The sequence below is a fragment of the Macaca fascicularis genome, chromosome 3, assembly GCF_037993035.2.
Source record: "Macaca fascicularis isolate 582-1 chromosome 3, T2T-MFA8v1.1".
NCBI classification, from domain to species: Eukaryota; Metazoa; Chordata; class Mammalia; order Primates; family Cercopithecidae; genus Macaca; species Macaca fascicularis.
Genome location: NC_088377.1, coordinates 118203072 through 118210912, shown reverse-complemented (window position 1 = coordinate 118210912; position 7841 = coordinate 118203072).

The window sequence follows — 7841 nt, the reverse complement described above, 5'->3', positions numbered from 1 at the left end:
TAAAAATAATATTTCTTAGTCATTTAAAAATCACTTTCTTCTGTTATATGCCTTTCCTAGCATGCCAAACCCATTGTCTTTCTATTTTTATTTAACACTGGTATCATTTTAAAGCAAATTTTCTATTCTTATAAATCAAAGGGGTCAATATTGCACATAAAATTCTCTTTTTCCTCAGAGTGAGGGGGAAATAAATGGGACTGGAAGGAGTATTGGGTCTCTACATCTACCTACACTCTCAGTATAAATAAAAGACTTTCATCATCTCACTTTAATTCTTCTCACTCTCAATGTTTTATACCATATTTGAGATGACCAGGTCCTTTACACTTGGTGACATTATCCTACTTTTGATGACATCATCCTACTTTTACTGTCCTCTCTATCAAGCTCAGACCCCATTATACATTATTCCAAATCTTCTCATTAATATTTTTCTCTGCCATCTTCTTTGGCCTTTCCTCCCACCCATCTGCCAAAATTCCATCAAGTATTCTCCATCTCTGGGCTTGCTTTTAGGTTGCTTAAGTCAGCTAGAAAACAAATAATCAGGGGCAGATTGGAGCTTTCCAATTTCACTGATTCCAATAATGCGTAAGAAATACATTTGGCATTTGGATACATAGCAAGTGCTACACATACTTGGTGAACTGAATTTAAAGTTTAAAGACTATCCTTCAGAGTCTTCATCAGGCACTCTATTCTTCAACAAAAATCTTCTAATACAGGAATAACATACTGTTATGCCACTCACAGCTTGTTTCAGTCAAGGAACTAATTGAGAGTAAGAGTGTTTTGGCATTTAGGACAAAACTTCACCAGAGAAAAAGCCATTTCCTACTCTGGCTTTAGGAAGCATACTTAGCTAACATAAACCTGAGTCCAAAGTGAAAGAGGCAGGCAGGGTTATAGGAAAAGAAAGAAAATTAAACTCCTACCTAGTCTATTTTGCTCTACGGAAGTCATCAGATTGTCTTGTCTTAGAAAAGAAAATGTAAGTGTATCATAAAAAGCTAGCGTGTTTACTGGAGCTGTAGAAATCAATCTACCAAGAGGCAAGATGATGATAAACATAGATAAACTTAATGACTCACTCTCTATTTGAAATAAGTGTCTGCAAAAAACTGCTCCTAAGCAACCCTCAATTTATTTTATTGGTGTAAACTGTATGTGTTTTTTCCTTATGAGCCATGTCTGCCAAAACCCAAATCTACTCTATTTCGGTTGTTGCTGTTGTGGTTGAATTTTAATCTAACCCAAGGTTTCTCAAGTTATTGTTCTAGGACTACACATAGATAATACGTTTAAGGTAGGGACCTGCCAATGTTTTTCTCATCGGCCATGTATTGTTTCATTCACCTAGACCCTTATCTGTGAAACAGTGATATGATTTAGCTCATCTGTCAGCCGCTTGTACAATAATTCTTTTCTATTCCAATGTAAGAAAACTGGAGTTTAAAAATTTATTCCTTTACAGTCATAATGTATGCTAAAGTCTTTTAACAGCTTTATCTAAATCTATATTTTTACATACATATATTTATTATTTACAATAATTCTTTCTTTGAAATTTACAGTTAAAGAATCTTAACTATTTTAATACATATTTCAAAATTAATTTAATATATAGACCATCAAGCAGAAGTTAAAAAGATGGGTTTTTTTTTTATTAGCAAAGAGCAAATGAGTGGTTTAAAAATTAGTCTTCTACCTGTCATGCCTAGTGAATGTTTATGGGAAAAATATCAAGAACCTGACTTGATTATTTGACTTTTCTTTCTGATCACTTCAACACAGTTTTGCCTAAAATTCAGAAATTCAGTTTTGCCTAAATAATTGTCAAGATCAGGGTATAAGAGCTTAATTTAATATTTCCTGCACAAATATAATGTGGTTACATTTCCATTCTCCCCATTTTCTCATCTTTTAATTCAAGTTATGTTTTTTATATTCTCTCCCCTGCCCCCAGACCCCCACATTCAATCAGTTTCTACAACCTCCACCCACTCACAAAAATATGTCTACCATCGGTCATCTTCTCTCCATGTCAGCTGCCATAAGCGTGTTTTGGGTATTCAGTAACTCTTAAGTAGCAAACTTAACTTCATAACCTTTAATGAATTTTCTTCACTAATCTAGTTGCTTTTAGCCTTTAGAGAGTTTCAGATTCCTTTGAAAATCTGATGATAGCTTGAGATCCTGTTGCCAGAAAAATCCCATAGACACAAAATTTACCATGCCATATCTGGTGCTTAGCAGAGTTAGAAAAGGGAAACCACAGATTTTAGTTTGAAAATTTTCTCTTGTCTCCCTCATTTCCAACTACCCTTAGTATGGCTGTCACATCAGCCATACTAATATATGGGAAATCATATTCATGTCCTCGATAAGCCTTTTTAATCCCACTGTCTGTTGAACTAAATCTAAATCTGTATTCTGGACTCAAAACTGTGAGCCACAGCCTTTGTTCCAATGCGACACATCATTACTTTGCTCTGTAGATCCCATATTCTAACCCAAATTCATAATAACCAAATTTACTCCCTTGCTGTCCTTTCTTTGCTAATTTCCTCTGCATAAATTCTCTTTATACCAATTAAAATATGCTGATGCCTAGGTCCCAAACCAACAGATTCTGAGTAAGTTGGTCTGGGGTACATCAGGGGCACCAGTTTTTAAAGCTCCCCAGGTGTCTCTAATGTGTAGCAAAGTTTAAAAATCACTGAGACAGATTATATATCAAATACCCTAATCTCTCAGTTCTTTCTCCATCTTGATCTTTGCCTTCAGCTCAATGCCAGAAGGTAACATAGGAAAATATTCTTATAACCAAATGAAAGCAATGCTTTCTTAAATAGGATACAAAAAGCACTAGCCACAAAGGAAAAGGTTGCTCAATTTGATTTCACTAAAATCAAGAGCGGATCATCAAAAGACATCAAACTGGAACAAGATATTTATATTTATCTGACAAAGTATTCATATCCATAATATACTTAAAACTCACGCAAATTAATGTATGACAAAACAGCAGAAATTTTTTTTTATTGCTGTTCTTTTTTGAGACTGAGCCTCACTCTATCACCCAAAATGGAATGTAGTGGTGCAATCTTGGCTCATTGCAACCTCCGCCTCCTGGGTTCGAGAGAAAACATTTTTAAGTGTACAAAAGACTTGAACAGGCATTTTACTAATGAGCTATCCAGTGGGCAACAGCAAAATAAAGGGTTGGTCAAATGCATGAGTCATAAGGAACATGCAAATATAAACCACAACAAAATACCACTACATATCTAGCACATCGAAGAAATAGTTTGGCCATACCAAGTAGTGGCATGCAATTCAGAATTGGGATTATCTCAGACTGCTCATCTACATGTAAAAATACATTGGAAAACTATTTGGCAGTATTTATTAAAGCTGAACACAGCTGAATATATTCATCTTTGTGACCTGCTAGAAATTCTACTCTTAGGTATTATCTCCAAAGTGTATTTTATGCATATATGTGTGTGTATGTACATACAATGAAATTTTATGTGTGTACATACATACAATGAAATACAATGACCTGCTAGAAATTCTACTCTTAGATATCATCTGCAAAATGTGTTTTATGCATTTATGTGTGGGTATGTACAATGAAATTTTAATATATATTTTCATAAACCAGATTTTGTATGCACACACACACAAGTAAATACAGCATTATTTAAAATTACCAAAAAGTGATAAACAACTCAAATTTCTTTGTACAGTATTTAGACAAATAAATTGTTAAATATTCATGCAATGAAAAACTATGCAGAAATTTAAGATAATAAATTTCTGCTACATGAAAAAAAAAAAACCACACAGACAAATCTCTCAGACATAATTCTGTGTGAAAGAAGCCAGAGAGACGAGTCCACACTTCATTATTTTATTTATATAAAGTTTAAACTGACCAAATTAAACCATGATGATAGAAGTCAGCATGATGACCTTTGAATGGGGTTAATGACTGAGAGAGACAGAGAGGCTTCTGGGATGCTGGATAGTGTCCTATATCTTGATTTGGGTGATGGTTACACAGCATGTTCACTTTGTAAAAATTTCATTGAACTACACATTTAATTGGACGCATGCTATGTAATATACTTCAATAAAATATTTTTTAAAGGAAAGAAGATTTATATGTACTTACACATCACATGGGGAGAGTTTTTATATATATTAGTAAATGCACATTTTATGTTAAAAAGGCCCATTTTGTGTTTTCAAAAAGAAATATCATTTGTAAACTTACGGGTCATACTAAAGTGGTGGACATTGATGTATGGTTTTCTGAATATCTAACAGTGTTACTGCCTTGCCATAGAGTACACATATCTGCTCTTATCTTTGGTTAAGAATGATACCAGTACTGCATTGACCCTGGCATACTGAATAATGAGAACCAGGAATGCAAGTTCTCAGACAGAAGTTAAACTAGGAAGAGGTAATCCCCTCCCATAGAGTAGGGATGCATATGAGTATTGCCCATTCTCCTACAGCCAGAAGGTAGTAGTAGCCTACAACAACTGACTTACTCATGCTTGAGATTTTTATGCGTGCACCGTATTTGCCAAATGAACTTTCAAACATCCAAGAAGTAATTAAGCTTCCTTAAAACAGCATCTGGATCCTTCATCTAATTTTAGTGTTCTTTAAAAATACGAAAGCATTATTATGATTAAGGGGAAAAAGTTTTCTTCTCCCAATGTTACAGTTGACTCACTATATTTCAGATAGAGGCAATGCTAGATCAATTTAGGTCAACCAGTTTTTCATTTCAGTTAAAATAGAGTTTAAATATTGGTTGGATAGCAAATGCTATGGTTAATCCAAATGAAAACCACCTGTTATATGCAGTGTTACCAATATAGAATAATTTTATTGTCTGTTAAAAATTTTACTGTGACGTATTTAAAGACTAAACTTTCAACCACCAAAAAGCAATTCTCTTTTGTAGATAATCTATATAAGACATATTAGTTCAGAGAAGATCCAATAATCTAATTACCAGTGCTTATATATTTACGATGCTGTTATTTATGCACTTTCATTAAATGATGGTTAGCTTTTTATGTCCTAACAACAAACAGCATTGTGAATTCTACCTCCTCCCTCTCTTATTTTTTCTAATAATATGCTTTTAACTGCCTGGATAAACCTGGTTAATGTTTCATCATATAATTGATTCATTATGGTCACAAAATTCCAAAAACCTTACGATTATATCCAGCATTCAGATGTATAGCATCTGAAACCATATTGTTTAGTGCAAGCTATAATTTTTACAACTAAAAGTATAAATTTTACAAATTAATAAGAAACATAAAAATATTTTTTAAAAGATATATTTCTGCTGCCTTTATTAGAAGGCATTTAAAATAGCTAGAAATTACATCCAAATGATGTTAACATCATATTTACTGACAGAAAAGTAGCATTAGTTTTCAGAACTATGTTTAGACAAAAAAAAGAAAAAAGAAAAATCTTAAAATAAATGTATGTTGGCATAAAGAATAGAAAGTGAATCTCTCTGCCGGTTCTCCAAAATATGTTTTAGAGACTACTTGCTGTGGAAGATATTCTGGGGTGTAGCAGGACGGGCAAAGGGAAGAGTCCATGATCAAATAAGTTTAAGAAATGCCTCGTAATTTATAAAGCACGTTAGCAATACAAAACCATAGGATCACAGACACATTTTTCCATTTCAAATACAAATTTGACTCTAACGTGAGCTAAAGAGTCACAATTTGTACATTCACAAGTATAGGTTTTATTAGAGGTTTTTGAAATCTTATACACTGCCTGGGCAAATCACATGATTCAGAGGCATAGTAAAAACATAGTTTAGGTCATATTCTCTGGAATAAAGAAATCAGAATTTTGCCTGGCTGACTAGTTATCTGAAAGCAATTTGTTTTTATTCATGGACCATATTCAAATACCTTTCTTCAAGCAAGTGTGTGTGTGTGTGTGTGTGTGTGTGTATGTGTGTGTGTGTGTGTGTAGCCAGCTGGGCTAGAAAGCAGTATTTCTTTTTAAGTATTTACTCCTCACCCCCACCCCCGCCCTCAAAGTTTAGATATTTAAAAGGAAGTGGAATCTGTAACGATTCTGATACAATTGTTAATAGAAAACTCTGCTTTTTGTTTATAATTGTGTACAGATTGTTTTTCTTGATATTCTCTAAACAATAAAGTCATTCGTTAGTTTACCTAAACAACTTTTGGTCCTTTCCAGGCATTTCATTATTATTCAACTTTCATTATATTAATTAAAGTAACACTACACCAAATAAGCCCAAAATGCATTCTGTCATAAACTCAGTTGTGAAGCAGGATCACTATGCACTGTTTACCAACTTTTATGAATCCAGTAAGATAAAACACATACACATGACAACTTAAGGGTCCGTGCTGTGATTCACCTATAAGGGCCTTCCAAAGGTTCTAAACAGCATCCCTATCTGCCACTCCCATCTCAAGTACCATTAGATCTACTGGGTCATATGGCCCAAGTGACAGAGCAGCTTGCACAGGAACCTGGACTTGTTGCAGAGCCTTCTCCTGTTCTGAGACCCACTCAGAACTCTGGCAACTTTTCAGGTCACTTGATAAATGGGCAAGAGTAACACACCCAAATGATCTATGTATTCCCTCCAAAATCTAAATAGGCCTACTAAGTTTTGTGCCTCTTTCTTGGTGGTAGGAGGGGCCAGATGCAAAAACTTATCCTTTACCTTAGAAGGAATATTTAAACAGGTCCCACAGCACTGGACCCCTAGAAATTATATTAAAGAAGATGGCCCCTAAATTTTAGGCAGATTTATTTCCCACCCTGTGACAAGCAAATGTATAACCAATAAGTCTAGAGAGATTGTTACTTCTTGCTCACTAGGTCCAATTAGCATAATGTCATCAATGTAACAGACCAGTGTGGTATATTGTGGAAGGGAAAGATTATCAAGATTCTTTATTATTATTATTATTATTATTATTACACTTTAAGTTCTAGGGTACATGTGCATAACGTGCAGGTTTGTTACATATGTATACTTGTGCCATGTTGCTGTGCTGCACCCATCACTGGTCAGCACCCATCAACTCGTCATTTACATCAGGTATAACTCCCAATGCAATCCCTCCCCCCTCCCCCCTCCCCATGATAGGCCCCGGTGTGTGATGTTCCCCTTCCTGTGAAGTAAATTATGACATGGTGCTGTAGAATTGATACATCCCTGAAGTAGGACAGTAAAGGTGTATTGCTGGCCTTACTAAATAAATGCAAACTGCTTCTGATGGGCCTTACGGAAAGGTAGGGAGAAAAAGCATTTGCCAGATTAATCGCTGCATACCAGGTACCAGGAAATGTGTTAATTTGCTCAAACAATGAAACCACATCTGGTGCAGCAGCTACAATTAGAGTCACTACTTGATTAAGTTTTTGATAATCCACTTTGATTCTCCAGGATCCACCTGCCTTCTGTACAGGGCAAACCAGGGAATTAAATGGGCTGTGATGGGAATCACCACGCCTGCATCTTTCAAGTCCTTTATGGTAGCACTAATCTCTGCAATCCCACCAGGCATGTGGTATTGCCTTTGATTTACATTTTCCTAGGTAGAGGCAGCTCTAATGGCTTTCATTTTCCTTTGCTACCACAATAGCCCTTACTTCATTGGTTAGGGAAGCAATGTAGAGATTCTCCCAGCTACGAAGTATCTTTATTACAATTACACATTCTGGAACTGGAGAAATAAGCATAGGATGAGTTGAGGGACCCAGCTGACCCACTGTGAGCCAGACCT